The sequence below is a fragment of the Coccinella septempunctata genome, chromosome 4 (genome assembly GCF_907165205.1).
Source record: "Coccinella septempunctata chromosome 4, icCocSept1.1, whole genome shotgun sequence".
Classification (NCBI taxonomy): Eukaryota; Metazoa; Arthropoda; class Insecta; order Coleoptera; family Coccinellidae; genus Coccinella; species Coccinella septempunctata.
The window spans coordinates 1,260,653-1,277,851 of NC_058192.1; the positions used below are offsets into that span (position 1 = coordinate 1,260,653).

The window sequence follows — 17,199 nt, forward strand, 5'->3', positions numbered from 1 at the left end:
TTGCCACAACTTTGACAACGAATTAAGCAGGATTTTCCCAGCAGTGGTTTGGTGGACAGCTGCTGTCTGCTCAAACAATATAAGTGAATATTTAAGAAGGCACTGACGTTGGTTCAGAGTAAGCTTGTTAAAATTCTTTAGAATTCATTACCAAATGAATATTCCCTAGCAGAAAATCTGGTTACTGGAAACAAACACGCTAAAATGCCAACCGAAGAAACTATTTTTATAGGAGCAAACTCCTTCTAAATTAATCAATTCCTGAGTCAGCGACTCCTCTGCATGTCATACGAGGTAAACATCGACTCTTTCCCCAACAAATTCCGAGTCACGAACCAATATCTAGCCATTCCAGGAAAAACAATATGACGCCATCGAATCCCGGCCTTATGAAACCATTTCGAGTATGTATTTTACGAGGCATTATATGGAGTTGTTCAAGTTTTACGAGCACCGTGTCACCCCGTATTGTATTGGGTTGAAGAGATTATTGTAAATGATTTCGAGACCTCCGAAGGAAACGCAGCACGTACGGTCGTATAGAGTTCGTATAGTGGTGTTCACGCCAGCTTCTGTGGCGTTTTCGGTATTGTTTTTATTTCCCGACTCACAACAGGTCCTCCATTGTGTTGCTCCCGCTGGAAAGGGCATTATTCTGTGGTCTCGTGAAGATCTACAACAGTCCCTAACGTCCATGACTATCTTGGCTGCTCTTGGCATTGGATCATCTGATAATGGAGTCACAGATTGACTCTACAAACGCCTCGGGAGGATAGATAGAAGGTTTTAACTGGAAATGGTGCAGAGAAAGAAAAGGTGCAATCAGAGGCACTCTGAATGGAAAATGGGAAACTGAACCAACTGGCAATTTGTATACCACAGAGAATAAACTGGGGAAGCTCAAGGCATCTCTTAAGATATTTATCATTGATTAAATGCTGGAGATCAGTTTACAAATGGTTCTGATAGTCTCCAAGATAAAGAAGTAAAAATCTATGGTAGCAACCCTAAGGTAAGCATTCCACTGAATCTAGGCCTACGAACAACCTTGCCAGAGTTTTGAGCCATAAAGTCTACGAAAATAAATACTCAGCTAACATCAAGCCGTTGTGAAAGCTCTTGAAACAAGCTGATGTTGATTTCAAACATTTCGGAAATGCCAAACAGTCCCTGTTATGTTAGTTCCCTACACCAATCACCTTTGACTGATGGATGCCGTGTCATTCAAGATTCTCAGGTAATGAAGATTGATTGGCACCAATTAAACACTCCCCTAGGCTGGTTCAGAAGAATTTCTGGACATTCTACAAGACATGAAGAAGTCAATGGGGGGACAAACAGTAGAAGTATTTGGACCATCTAAAAATGGGCAGTCTGACAGGTCACTGCAGACTGTGATTGAAAGAAAGTGAAACTTTCGAATAGAATCAGGTTTGAAGTCTTCGATAACTTCACCACGATTCGAAGCTTTGTTGAATGCGTGACACGCTCAAGGCACTATAGATATTGTTATAATAACAGGCACAATAGTGTCTTCATCGACCTGAAAAAAACGCCAAATCAAAATCGCTGTATATACATATATGTAAAAACGTGAGGTATCTTAAACATAAAGTTAACTGCAATCATGCTACCATGTCGATTATTCAAATACCGCGAATAAGGTGGCCTTATATGGACAGAATCCGTTTCGTCATAACAAAATCGACATGGTAAATGTCATTCGTGTACTTTCAACCTAGTTTCTGAGTGGATTAAAATGAGGCGGTAAGGCGTGAAGCATGACGACAATGGTTTCGGATTGAAAGAGCATAAAACATTCGGTTAAATATCGAGGTGACTACGATCTAATTGCACAATTTCAACAATGTTTTATGTCAACCAGCTCAGAACGAAAATGCTCATTGGTTTGAGACTGAGATTTGCATCGAAAGTGGAAAGAAAAAGAGCTCAGTTTGTTACGATGACATACCACTCACTTTCCAAGATTCACATGTAGCACAATTCTGTCTGACACACTACCCATGCCTAGATTAAACATGACTATCGTTATTGACAATTATCCATACTAACAAGATCCTTTCCCTGCAGATAACGACAGATAAGATAACGAAGTATTAATATAACTTGGGATCGCCCCGCAAGCGACAATTCACACCTACAACAGAGAAAAATGTAAATCGAGGAACTAGACTAGACCAGCCAACATCGATGAAGACATCGTGAATGGTTAACGCAGGATTTCGTTTATTAATGAAGACCTTGGCTGTGAAATTCGTCCGTCTACTAAACGACTGCGACTGAACTCAAAATGACATCACCGTTTTTATAACAATAGACCGGGCACATTCTGGATTCAAATTCTGCTTCTAGTGTTGTGACGATTCCGATTTATCAGGTATATGATCATTTTTTCGACCTTGATGTCTGCTTCTATTGTTAGAAAGAGGGGAATTGTAGGTGTTGAAGAGGTCACCTGTCAAATTGATGAATTATTAAGTTGAAACGATGATCGAATAACAACTGGAAATGAGATAGATGACGACATCACACAGCGCCAGAAAATTAGCTGCGAAATTACATCAAAATCACTATGAAAAAGTGAGGTATATGGGGTAATTTTCTTATCGGATGTTTCCGTCAAGGTAACTTAAAATTTATCGATCTTTTTTTCTGGTCTCCCTCGACAAGGATTCCTTTATTGGGTTAAAAACATGAAAGCGTCGACGTTTTCGTCGGTACAACTTGAAGCCGTATAAAAAGGTATTAAAAGAAGCCTTAGTATGTCCAGTTTTGATTTCTTCGACGAATAATATGATTTTATGAGTGTATATTATTTTCCCGATAACATGCTACCAAATACGAGTGGTTGCAAAAAGATTGCTTCTTTCACAACACCTCTCTTCTGATAGCCCGACCTAGGATAACCTTTGAGCATGTAACAATCTCATCTATCCTGAGAATCACAGAGCAACGTGAATAAACTCTTCAAAACTGATTCGATAACCTTGACCGGACAAAAAGCTGATTCCACTTCTCGCCTCGTAGATGATATCATATTTTTTATGGCATTTTTGCTCGTCTAAACAGCGTAAAATTTGCGTCCTTGTTGAGACAGTCTGTTCCATGCTGGTGATATTTCACATGGTAAATATTGTACTTATGATTACGTTATGCCTTGATAAATGAAGTAAAGGAGATATTAGGCTTGATAGAGCCGGAGGAAGTCGCTATTTTGCTTCGCAATGAAATCCTTGAGAAATATATAATTCCATCGGAAACGAGAAACCTGATTATGGTCCTTGAAAAGTACAGAAAACTTCTAAAATCGACATTTGCTAATAAATATATCAAATTTGTATCAAAAAATCCTTCAACAAATTGTATAATTCATTCTTATTCGGTTTCAAATGCCTCATTTCTTCGACTGTAGTCAATTTGAATTATCACCGTTGCATACATAAGTGATCAATTCAATTTTACACATTTTTTAGGCTCCCTGATACATTAATTCACTTATGTATCAATGCATACTCGAAATTTGCATATCGATTGCAAGTTATTGTAACCAAAAAGGTTATATGCGCCTTATAAGCGTATTCTGGAATTTAGAATGAAACAAGCCTCTCTTTATTTGGTCAAATATGAGCAAAAGTCCCATAAAAATTTGTTTAATTTTAGACGTAACGTTTATCTTTGTTTCATCACCTTTAAAATTAGTGTATAATAGATTGCATGCAAGTATGTATTTTAGATATGTTTGCTTCAATTGAGAGCAAAGAATCCACATCATTTCGCAAGTATACGTGTAACCACAAGAGCAGTTCCATCTCATAGTGTTCACTTTTTTCAGTCATTTAGTATATTTGAAATTGTCGAGTATCCCACAGATATATTTATTTATATCTTCATGCAAAAGAGAATAACATTGCGGTCCTCCAAATAGCAACAGTAATTCAATATTTCTATCCGATTCAATTTGAAAATATCAAGTTTTATTACAGAGACGGACTGTAAAAAACATACTACTGAGCTAAGTTTAGATGAATGTCGAAAAACGTACGTGTAGATACTTAAATTATACTCTCATCCCATTTTACCGACTATAAGTATGCTCTCAATCTGGATCGTTAATATTGCTAGATTTCATAACGCATATCGCGTTACTCTTCAAATTCATAAAAACTCTTCACTCTTCAACTCAACCAATTTTTGACTTTGTTCCAGAATTCCCGAATTTTATTTATTTCACCAGTATAAACATAATTATGGCCTGGACTCTAATAAAATCCATATGTTGTAGTTTCGAATTAAAGAATTTGATGGATGGTGACACTTTCGTGAATAGAGAAGAAATACAACGAATTATATGAAGTAATTCTAGTCGAAATAGTTGATCGTTGAATTATTGACGCAGATTTCTGCTTATTCCATGAATTTTTCGGTAATCGATATATTGCGGTTTTGAAAGCATTGGCAATCCACGACTATGATGTTTAGATTTCATAATGTTTAATTTGATTTTACTCGGTCTCGTTTTTTTCCATGAATTTTCGACAGAGAAGAAAGTGTGAATGCGGATTAAGTGAATCATGAAAAATCGCAAATTTCCAAGCAGAAAATTATCTCCAGTTCGACCAACCAACCATTTCTGGTTGATTAACCACTTTTTGCTATGAGGTTGAATAGATATTCTGATTTTTAAAAAAAATTGGTGAGGCTAGATCCTACTATGATTTGTATTCTTTATTTTCCTCTTGAACAAAATCTTTCTATGCATTTTTCAACCTATTTCACATACATCTAGTATACGGTCAACATTGAATAAGTTATCTCCAATTTTTCTCGTTTTCATTGTAGATTTATGCGTTAAACATTCATTTATTCCGGACATTTGCATATCATTCTTGGCGCTTTCAACTTAAAAGGTAACACGGTATCTGAATGTTAGGATCATTACTTATTCTGATATGCCATAACATTCTAAAACGGTTCTAATGGCCACTACAAGTTTCGCAGGTATAAAAATACTTCACGTATTGCATTATCCGTTTCGGAGCAAAATTTTACAACAATTTGAATACGCAGTGAAATCGCGTTATAGACACAATGGGTATTGTTTGATACGATTTTATTAGGGCTAAATTGATAGAGTGGAGTTGTAGTATTTCGAATAACGATGCAGATGAGATTATTATTTCGTTTTGATTCGAAAAAATTGGTTAATCTACATGGTGTGAAGTTGAAAAAAAAACTTTGGATATGAATCCTGCTGAAGTGACTTGAAATCCTGCCGATGAGCAAAATTTCGAGCAGAATAACGTTAGGTCCTTGTCAAAAACTTCAAACTCAATTTATGTAGCTCAAAAATCTTTCGAATTCCTGCTGCTAATACATGTATCCAAAATTATTTGGTCTGCGAGCGCACAAAGTTTGAGTTTCACTCGAAATCCTGCTGGAAATTGAGGAAATTCTTTTATGTCAGGACAATGGATCCAAAAGAGTTTCGATTTCGGGTAATCGCGGAAAACTTACTCAAAATCCTGCCGAATTTCAGCTGACTACCAGAATCCTGCCGGGAAAATTGCAAAGTTCCAAAAAACAGTTTGGCAAACAACAAGTACGCGTCGTCAACTCTAAAACTGTGTGCGGTCTGTCGCAGAAAATTGAAAAATCGAATAGTTCGATCGAAAACGGAAGTTGGCTTTCACAAACTTATGTGTGCACACCTCGAAACAGACACACTGACTGATTCTGACTTAGAAGCGTCGCGGGCAAGCTAAGCGGTCAGGCGGTAGCGAGGGACTGGCGTCGGAAGGCAAAGCGCCGCGTATTCCGGCCTTCGAAGGGCGCCTGCGTCTCCCCCTCGGAGGGGGCGGGGGTGGTCCTGGACGGAAGAGTTGCGCAATTCCTGTAACCCCCAATATATCGCCGCGACCCCAAGTAATTACATAAAACCCCGACGAACGGCTGTAGTAGGAAGACGCGCTCTCCTATTCCTGCTGCAGCAGGAGACGATCGCAAATTTCTGAGATGGGTTTCGGGACTTCGATGGTCAGTTAGGGGGGCGGCAGTGCCGGCCTCATGTATAGGAATTGGATCCTGTTTCTCGGAACTGGCGGTGATGCAATTACTTGAATTGGGCATGAGTGGAAGTCCATTTCGAGAACTTGCACCAACACAATCGAAATAACATACTAACTAAACATCACTTGTTGGGTTTTCAATTATCCATTTCAGATAATATTTATAGGTTAGAATGAATAGTTCATTCAAGGCCTAGTTCTCCTGGAATTTTCATGTTTTCCAAGACAATTTTTCGAAAGTTGCATTTACCAACTGCCATCTGTACTACACTGCGCAAAAAAATTAACGCACATTCTGAAAATGTCAATTTTAATGAAAGTTAACTCTACATTGACTTCATAACTTATTTTTTATGTTCTCTCGGGAAGGTTTTGAACGAAACAAGACACATTAAATGGAAGAAAAATTCAGGATTTCACCGAATCTTATGTGAAAGAAGAGAAATGAACAATTTTCAAAATACTGAAATGCTGATAAGTGATTTAATACTTGGTATTTCCACCCCTTGCGTTAATTACAGCTCGGCAACGCGGTTCATACTCAAAATGGGTGATCTTAAAATGTGTTGATCTAATCCTTCCCAGATTTCTCCGAGTTGGATTCCTAGGCCATTAAGAGTAGCTGGATGATTTTCTGAACTTCTCAGCCTTCTATTGAGGTTGTCCCAAACCTGCTCAATCGGATTGAGATCTGGACTTCTTGCTGGCCATTCCATTCGAGAGACTTCAACCTCTTCAAGGTACTCCTGAACGATGCGCGCACGATGGGGTCTGGCATTATCGTCCATAAAAATGAAATTTTCACCAATATATGGGGCAAATGGCACTACATGCTCTTCAACAATGTTCCTTATACTTATCAGCATTCATAGCTCCATTATCAACGACCACTAGGTCTGTGCGAGCAGTCAAAGATATTCCACCCCATACCATAATCGATTCTCCCCCGAAACCAGTAGTATTCAGGAAATTGCACTGAGCATATCTTTCGTGTGGACGTTTGTATACAAGGGAACGTCGATCACAATGATAGAGGCAGAATCTAGACTCATCTGTGAAGAGAACTCTTTCCCAATCGGCCTCTTCCCAATGGATATGCTCTCTCGCAAAATCCAAACGCGCCCTTCGATGGGCTGGGGTAAGAGCTGGGCCTCTTGCCGCGACACGAGGCCTTAAATCATATTCTCTGAGGCGATTTCTTATTGTCTGAGTGCCAATTTGCACCTCATGAGTTTGCTCAAGCGAAATTTGAAGGAGGCGAGCGGTTGCCAACCGTTGTCTCAACGAAGAAACTCTCAAGTAACGTTCTTGAATGGCAGTTGTTACCCGTGGTCTACCCTGTCCTGGTCTTCGGACATTCATACCTGTCTCCCTGAATCGCTGCAACATTCTGGACACCCTTGTATGGGAAACTCCAAATCTTTCTGCAATTCTTGTGTATGTCCACCCTTCTTCTCGCAAAACTACCGCTTGGGCACATTCCTCTTGGGTCAAATTGCGTGTTTCGCGTTGCATAGCGATCGAGTGTAGAAAAAAACGGAAGAAAAACTATTGATCACTAGAATTGATCGAGAACAACTGATTTTAGAATGGAGCCAATACATTCAAAATCTGATATAATCTTTTTTTATTCCTGTTGGGAAAAAACATCTGTTTTGAAGAAAACCGTTGAAAGTGGATAACATATGCATGCATAATCCTGATAAAAATAATTATCATGGAGAACACCTCCAGTTGTAGAATAAATTTGAGATTTCCATAATGTGCGTTAATTTTTTTGCGCAGTGTATTTGTAGAGCCAAAGACTCACCCTGTATTTAACATACGCCAATATTCCGAACGTTCGTCAGACTTGGAGATTTTCTCCCTATTATCCTGCACAATTCTATCGAACGATTCATTGTTGAAAATTAACTGAATCGAAAGCGAAAATCTCTTCGCTCTCGGGGATGCAGGATCCCAGAGCTCCTCCGATAATAATGCGAGGATGAGGCCTTGACACGTTTACAAATTGAACGAAAGGGTTTAGAATTTCCCGATTGTAAACTGATTTCGACGTCATTGAAATTAATTGGCATTTGAAGGAACTGCAGCTGAAAAACGAACTGTTCGAAATTAGTTTCCGGGTTAGCTCCGGGCTCTGCGGGACGGGGATGCAACCCGATCGGAAAGGGTTATTCTACCCTAATGTGGGGAGGGATTTGCGGCTTGCGGATTTCGCTTCAGTGGCGTATTCGTCTCCAATTTTTCGCAGTAAAATGAAATCTGATTGGAAGTTTGCTATGAATTGATATTCATACGAGAGGATCGATGTTGAAATGGGATCAAACAAGCTGTGTTAGAGGTGAAATGTACAGAAGACACTCTCACCATGGATATGTGATGAAATTCGAGGTAATAGATTCAAAAATGATAAGGGTCATCCGATAATAACAGAAATTGGACACTGGAATCTCCATCTACCAAAGTAAATCTGTCTAAAAACATAAATTGAAGACTTTCAGGAATTCTTCGATAAAACCTCATCATTTTTTGATATGGCACATTGAAATACATCGCATGGTATCATTTCCAAACCAGAGTTGACTCCCTGTATACAAACAGACCTCCATTGGTCGCATTTTCCCACGAAAATAAAACAACCCGTCGTTTCCTCTACATATTTCTCCCTTATTCTTCATTGGTACAGTTTAATGGGAGCTTAACTTCTGAAACTCAGATAAATCCGGTCCATTATGTTGGCCAACGTTCGTCGGAACATATAGCCCGGCAGGATACCATTACAACTTCCGCCACAGAAAAAACTTCCTGAACTTGCATTTTGAATCTCTAATACCCCCACCTGCCAGCCTCAATCGGGGATACACTTGTTGAATGGCGGCAGGACTAATGCGAAAATTCGAATCGACGATTTCTCTGAACGAAAATGTCCTTAAATTTGGAAAAAAGAGATATATCGAGGTCATTTCGAAAAGAAATTGGTTTTAGCTGGAATAATTGGGGTTCATTTTGAATGTAGATCGTTTTCACTTCTTTCTTCCTAGATATATCGAGAAATTCATCATACGCATTCACGTGAAATATAAGTCGTATTTATACGAAATTAAATCGAATAATTTTATGTTATAATATGAAGTAATTTACACTAATTCTCCAAGATTACCAATAGAATGTTCAAACATTGAATCAATTCAAGACAATGCAATCTCATATCCATGTTTAATAATTACACTTTCATATCTACCAAAAAAGCAGGTCAATACTTCAAAAGAAAAATTTAAATGGTATGATTTCCTCGCAAGAACCATAATCGTAAAGGAATTGGTTTGCTTCTGATCGGACCATGTAGGCAAAAAATGAGCCATATTTAAAAAGTAACCATTTCAATTCCAAGATTCTTGGGAAACTAAAAATAGGTACGTGTTTGAGTGACAACACGACCACATCGCCAGAACGAACAGTATGAGATTCCTACCTCTAGAAGCATTGAAATGATGATTTCACTCCAGAATTTTTCGTTATCAAACGGCATTTTTGGGTAAACAAAGTTCGGTATCTAATTCATATTTGCCAGAGTCACGGATGTGTGTCATACACAAAAATGAATCCTTGATAAGGAGATCAAAGGTTTCCCATGGAGGAAAAATATTCTGTATACATGAAATAACGAACTGCATAAAAATATTTTGGAAATATTTTATATCTTCAGCTATTAAAGAGGTGGGGAATATTTATCTTATACTGATACATATTTCTGCAAGACCATAATATCGATTCAATCAAGATTCAATCGAAAAAATTCAAGATTCGTGTGATATCGATTCTAATAACCGTCCCGTATCAAACGCTAAAAGAATAAAAGAGTTTCTAAACCCAGTTGACGAACAATCACCACAAATAAATCCCTTACATTCCACATTTATCCGATTGTAATATTTGTCTTCATCTTGATTCATCTCAAGCTGCTATTGTAATGGCATAAGACGCGTAGTTTTTACGAAACTCAATTTAGTGGAGAATCAATAGAGTTAGTCTATACAGTTTCCCCAGTTTCTATTCTATAGATTCAGAACCAGAAACGGCGTCCGCATGTTGAGTTTACGCTCTGTCTCCAACATTATTATCCCTGTCTATGTTCCCCCTTCGCAAGTTGGCCATAAATTTTCCGATATCTCAACGAATCGAAGATGAACTTAATGAGGTATGTCCTAGAATTTCATGGCTGATTCATATTATTAGTCATATGCTACGTTCCGTTGCCAACTTGGATCGAAACTTAATCTCTAATGTGCATTGAAACTTTTTGAGCAAACTGTTACGAGTACCCACATTGAATATTACCAAGGACCATATGTCAGATTTAATATCGTGGGTTCAGAAAACACTCGTAGCTATTTTCCAAGATAAGTTCGAAGAAACCTTGCATACGCTGAGGTTTCCTGAGCATTCAGAACATGAAAAAGCCCCTCCTGTAAATGATCGCTTAAAATACAATTACGATACAGTGAATTATACCGACGACATGCAAACGCTGCTCGCTTACGCCGAGAATGCGAGAAATGGCCAGAGTGTATCGATTCTTTCCGTGCACAAAAAGTTCCAATTGGTTCATTACCGCCGAAAACTATCTCAGCCCAGAAACTCGAACTCCCAAGCTTCATTAAACGCTCGAAAACTCTCTCAATCCTCGAATGCAAACTGTTCCGAGTGTTCGTAATCGAATACGATTAATTTCACAAAGGGAATCCGAATATACTTTCGCAACAATTTCGGACGAGAGAACGGCTACCGAGATTTCGACAATGATTTCATCGTTCAATTAAGGTGCCGAAGAAGTACGAAACTCTTTCCGGGTTTGGAGTTCAGGTGGGATTTTTAGTAAATCTAGGAAACTGCAGGCTGGTGAGGTAGGATATCTCGTTACACGGACAGGTGGCGCTAGTGACGAGTATATCTCTGTACTTTCCAGCTGTTTATTTCATAGATTAGCTTTCCACAAATCGGAGGTTCTAATCAGTCAATATTATTGGAGCCACAGCGATCTTGATGGATATATTGCCTGTTTGAGTCCACAATATTGAAGGCTGACGAAAAATATTGAGTTAAAAGTATTCAAATTCCCATTTGGACGACTTTTTCGTACTCCCAACATATTTGTCCCGAATAATAAGCCATAAATGCATTGAAATGTTCCCATTCTTTGTCTGCGTGACCTCCCACAACCCCTTTACTTTAAATTCGCATAGTTTTTGGTGGGTCGTATTCGATTAACATTCGAAAGCCCCATTTATAAACTTGTGACGGCCTGTTTTCGACTCAAAATGCTCTGCTAAGTGCAGAGTCATGTTGCGCTAAAGCGATTTCGGTTGACAATTCACATTTGCATTTCAACACTCGGATAATCTGTATAGGTACTCATTTTGTCGAATTCGGTATTATTTACCTTTGACTAATGTTGATCCAGTTGCCCGGCGTAGAATATCCTCTTTCTGCAACGGAAAAATCCGGTTAGTACAAAGGATCTATGCGAAAGTTAGAGAGGTGGGACGACATAAAAAAAATTTCATTATTCCGAGAACCAGATCCTATGTTTTTTGTTAAGTTGAGTATTTTTCAACAGGAGGTTATACTGGTCAAAATGAACCTTATTGGTTGAGTAAGTAAAAGAAGCTTAAAATTGATTAGGTTGTGTTGATTAGCAGATGATTCTCTCTGGGCGTTCGATATTTGTATGGAATTTTCCATTGGTCTGGGAAGACTGGGGGAAAAAGTAAACGAAAGGCGAACTTTCCGTAATTGAACAACCCATTCCCCGAAACACCATCAGACTCAAGTCCGCAGCCACAAAAGGAGGAACACAATTTGTTCATCAGTTCCAAAGATCGAGGATTTCAATCAAAAGCCTCATCAATCCAGAAGTATTCCTTCAGGGTAAGGATGCCAAACTTTCATCGTCTATCCCGATTGTCGAAATAATTGTCTCGGAGCGAAAGTTGTCTTCGGAACGTCGTACGTTACAAGAAACATTAGGCGCGGATCGTGTCCTGAAAGTCTGAGCTCTTTAATTCTTTCATCTTGCCCCAGCGTTCGAAACTGAGTTTGCTGAGTAACTGAACAGATTCCGCCCCTCTATTCCGGGTCCTTTGTTTTCCTTTCGTGGCGGAATTTACACGGCCTTCTTTCAGGCCGATGATGATCCTCATGTATAATCAAAACACGTCCATTCTTCGGATGGGAATTTCTGAAGAGTTTGTGTGTTTCTTCGGATATTGACCGTGAACTTTCTGAACGGGTAGTTAGGTTGGTTGTTCGGGTAGGAAATACATATGGGGAATATTCCCGTGACCGTCCAGATTCTGTTAGAGTTCCTTGACGAACCTTGGTTTGGGTGGAGATTCGATTCTAGAATTCCGATCTGGATCTAATGTAAGCCCATATTGAAAGAAAAAATTGTCACGTTCTGAAGAAGTATACTTCCCTGGGAATGGGGCAACCCATAACCTCCTGATAAACAGTCAGGTGCTGATGGGTTAAAAATTCGTCAGAGTTGCTCTTTTAGAATATGTATAACATTCGGATCTACCATGATTTTCCTGGAAGATAGGCGACTCGAAAAATTCCCAAAAAATTGAGCTCAGTTAAAACTTCCTCAAGACCGAACGGTTCCGCCGAAATGTGTGAGCTTCTCAGATTTCTCACTAGAAGAACTACTCTATCAGAATATGTATCAGATTTAGATCTACTATAATTATCCTGGAAGAAAAACTTCTCTAAAGCTGACCTTAGAAAAATCCCCAAAAAGTTGAGTTCAGTTAAAACTTCCTCAAGACCGAACGGTTGAGCAGAAATGGATGAAATTCTCAGATTTTTCACAAGAAGAATCGCTTTTTCAGAATATGTGTCACATTTAGATCTACTATAATTATCCTGGAACAAAAACTTCTCTAAAGCTGACCTTAGAAAAATCCCCAAAAAGTTGGGTTCAGTTAAAACTTCCTCAAGACCGAACGGTTGAGCAGAAATGGATGAAATTCTCAGATTTTTCACTAGAAAAATTGCTCTATCAGAATATGTATCACATTCAGATCTACTATAATTATCCTGGAAGAAAAACTACTCGAAAGTTGACCTTCGAAAAATCCCGAAAAAGTTGGGTTCAGTTAAAACTTCCTCAAGACCGAACGGTTGTGCAGAGATGGTTGAAATTCTCAGATTTTTCACAAGAAGAATCGCTTTTTCAAAATATGTATCACATTTAGTTCTACTATAATTATCCTGGAAGAAAAACTTCTCTAAAGCTGACCTTAGAAAAATCCCCAAAAAGTTGGGTTCAGTTAAAACTTCCTCAAGACCGAACGGTTGAGCAGAAATGGATGAAATTCTCAGATTTTTCACTAGAAAAACTGCTCTATCAGAATATGTATCACATTCAGATCTACTATAATTATCCTGGAAGAAAAACTACTCGAAAGTTGACATTCGAAAAATCCCGAAAAAGTTGGGTTCAGTTAAAACTTCCTCAAGACCGAACGGTTGTGCAGAGACGGATGAAATTCTCAGATTTATTGCTTGAAGAATTGCTCTATCAAAATATGTATCACATCTAGATCTACGATAATTTTCCTCGAAGATTCGCGACTCGAAAGTTGACGTCGAAGATTAGGTCAGTTAAAAATTTGTCAGGACCAAACGATTGCACTGAGGTCGATGAAACTGTGTGGCTTTGACCGCCATGAAACATTTCTGATAATTTCTTTCAGCTTTATTTCCATACATCTTTCGATTGCAAATATTTCTTCCGTTTGGACAACAACCTAGCGATAGTGAGCATCTGTATACCATTCAATAGCATTACTTTTAAATAATGTCTGATTTACGCTCAAAGATCGATTTTTGTCCTAGGTCACTGAGGGTGCAATAATCCCTAGTGAGCATTATCTCTGCGGTAATCTCCCAATGTTCTTTCTCTCCCGTTCAATTATAATTTCATCCCGGTTGATAAAATGGCTGAGTGCACTCTTCGAGTTCTCTCCATATTTTAATCAAGTTGTTGCGCAAAGGATTGTCATCTGAACGGATGGTTATCTGGCTCTCCCCGCCTCCGCCTCGGTAATAACATAAAATACCATGAAAATCATCGGGCCAACTCTCTCGAAAGAAGCCGTAAACAAGAGGAAAAACTCGGGTAATCACTAATTTCGGACCGAGATGCAGTACCAAGACAAATTTGTTTTCCATTTCGAGTCTCCCCCATTCCAGAAAGAATAACAATTCGACCGGGCGCCCATTCAAAATAAAACCGTACAAAACGTCGCCAACATAAAATCCATTTTCAAGTGCGCAGCAGAAGGAGATACTTCACTTCTTCCACGATTTTTGTCGTTAAATAAAAGGAAATTCGCCCGTCCGTTTCCTACGTGCAACGATAATTCTCCTCGGTGGCATTATAACACGTCCGTCCCCTAAAAAAAACCCGAGACAGAAGTTTTATAAAGGTTTCAATCTTTCTCGGATAAACTACTCGAATTTTTACGTCGCGCGACGTAGATGGATGGCTTACCGGATCCGACGGGGATGCGGGACCTTATGGACTTTTATGAGAAGTGAATTTCGGTCGGAAGCATCGGGGTCGTGATGATGACCAATCAAAAGTTCCCCGCAAGTTCGGGAAGATTAGAATTCTCCCCAGTTTTCTCCTTTCCACGATATTCAAAATTATTATCGAAACATTGGAATTCGCAGTTTTAAAATCTTATCAAATCCCTTATCAAAAAATAGTGTGTCTCTTTCATATAATTTCCTTAAAGATGGCAGATAATTCCAGGCTATACAACAGACGCTACGTTAGTTTAAGTTTAAGCTATCGAAAATTGATTTTTCACTGGTATAACATGGATAAGGACAAAAGTGTTGCCTTCTCGCTTCCATAAAATGTGTGCTCAATTCATTTCTATCAGTTTCCTGGTTCAAAACTACATGTATACGACGGTACTTCGTAAAAAACTCTTTCCTCTAACGATTCGCGGACTCAATACTTAATTCCCCCATAACTAGGACGTTATTTTCGGGGAATAAGTACGGTCATACTCAATTATAACTTGCAATCTTCAGATAACCTCTCAATTTCATTTCAACGCTGAACGAATGGAATCATACCAATAGCGTTCCTAATTTATCCCGAAAAGCATATCGCACAGATAAAGTTAGTCATCGTAAAACTGCGAATTGATGTTTCGCACGTTGGCGAAGAGAATCCGACAGGCAATTACCGCCTCTGAAGAGAATTAGCATATAATTAACACTCATTCGGAGAACCTTTTCATGTTTCGCTGCGGAAATTCAAAAACTTGGAGATTAACGAAATGGTCGATGTTCTCCTCTGGAATAACTATGACCTTGCAATGCCGAATCTAGCCCGTTTTAAGTAAACAAAATTCGCATAGCTGCTTACGTCACCTAATTTTATTAATGAGATTCATTCAAGCGGTGTTTTCTGTATACTGTAGAAAATATAAATTAATCGTTTGTATGTATAAGGCATGACATTGATTCTAGAAAGTATTGTTAGATATCTAAGATAATGTCACTATGAACATCAATAGACATTCTACGAGGATGTATCGATATCTAGTTAGCCTAACATTTCCATGCATAAAAAAAATATTGCGTTACCATAGCAACGAACAATAACTCATTCGAAGTGTCAGTGTGAAGTTTGAGGTCAAAAAAGTAAACCAGAGTTACGCAATAAATTAAAAGAAATAAGATGTCCACCGAAATTGTGAAAATCGAAAAATTGGGAGTATCGAGCCATCATCTAGTACCTGTATTTAAAAGGGTTAAGAGGTAAGCAGATTTACGAAGATATGCTTAATACCCTTGATGGTCAATGTCCTTCGTATGCTACAGTGAAATTGGTTTGCAAGCTTCAAAAGAGGTAAATTTTCCACGATTTCCACGATCCAAAATCAAAGCAACGATCGATGGAATGGCGACACTCGAAGACCTAAGAAGTTTCGTGTCCAAAAATCTGCTGGAAAAGATCTTGCTTCAGTTTTTTGGGATTGCCATGGAGTAATCATGATTGATTTCTTGGATAAGGGTAGACCAATAACAGGAGATTACTATTCGACATAACTGACCACTCTACGGAAAGAAATCAAAGAGAAAAGACGCGGAAAGCTATCCAAAAGTGTTTTGTTTTCGCAGGAAAACGCCCCTGCACGCAAATCTCATGTTGCCATGTAAAAAATTCGTGATTTAGGGTTTGAATTAGTAGAACAGCCGCCTTATTCACCAGATTTGGCTCCATCCGACTATCATCTCTTTCCTCAACTGAAAAAAAGTTTCAAAGATCGTAAATTTTCTTCCAAAGAGTAATAAAAGCTGTGGAGGTCTGGTTTGCAGAGCAAGAAGAAACATTTTTTTTGAAAGATCTAGAGACGTTGCAGGTTCGCTGTAATAAATGTATCAAATTAAGAGGAGAATATGTTGAGTTATAAAATATTTTGACATTGAAATTTTGTTTGGTTTTATAGTAGGCTAAGAATTTTTGAATATATCCTCATACAAACGCTAGCCGGCTCTTTTAATGAATCCAATCCGGTGCATCATATTACAAACGATGCACCAAACCTCTGTTCGGAAATCCAGATAAAAAAACCCTGCGAAGCTCATCGATTTTCAAAAAAAAACACCGAGTTATGAAATAATTGGATTTCCATCGAGTTATATCACGGACTTTCAAACGAAGCCCACCAACTGTTAAAAACAAATGTGGGCTGTCAATCGGACGGGTTCATATACGGGCCATTTATGTCGGAAGGGAGGACCTATTATTATTTATGCGCGAAGGTGGCCGAAACACTGGCAAACGGATGGGAATTTTGATCTGGATTGCCTGGCTCTCGTTTTCGCATTCATCACCTGATGAATTCCAGGGCATTCTATGTTAATCCCGGAATTGATTACAGGTTGAGTGGATGCTTCATCACGCGCGAAAAAAGTTGGGCCGGACTAATGATGAAACTGAGGCTGGTCTGGCTTTAAATGTTACCCTCTCACTACGTAGGGCACTAGGGAAAGTACAAGGGCTTTGCGTGTTCTTCAGGGT

General features: G+C 38.7%; 1 protein-coding gene across 10 annotated transcripts in view; it reads right to left on the reverse strand.

Annotated features, from left to right (window-relative positions):
- The window catches only part of LOC123311426 (muscleblind-like protein), a 234,452-nt gene that overhangs the window by 204,539 nt on the left and 12,714 nt on the right, over positions 1 to 17,199 (reverse strand). For 2 of the 10 annotated variants that reach the window (XM_044895367.1, XM_044895361.1), the window contains exon 2: positions 11,530 to 11,575. The exons of 2 other annotated variants lie outside the window; for them this stretch is intronic. The gene's annotated coding sequence lies outside the window, so the exon portion shown is untranslated. Of the gene's footprint in view, positions 1 to 1,199; positions 1,212 to 1,972; positions 2,055 to 5,535; positions 5,826 to 11,529; positions 11,576 to 17,199 lie in introns of those variants that run through there. 6 more of the 10 variants (XM_044895366.1, XM_044895360.1, XM_044895370.1 and 3 more) reach the window with 6 other exon arrangements.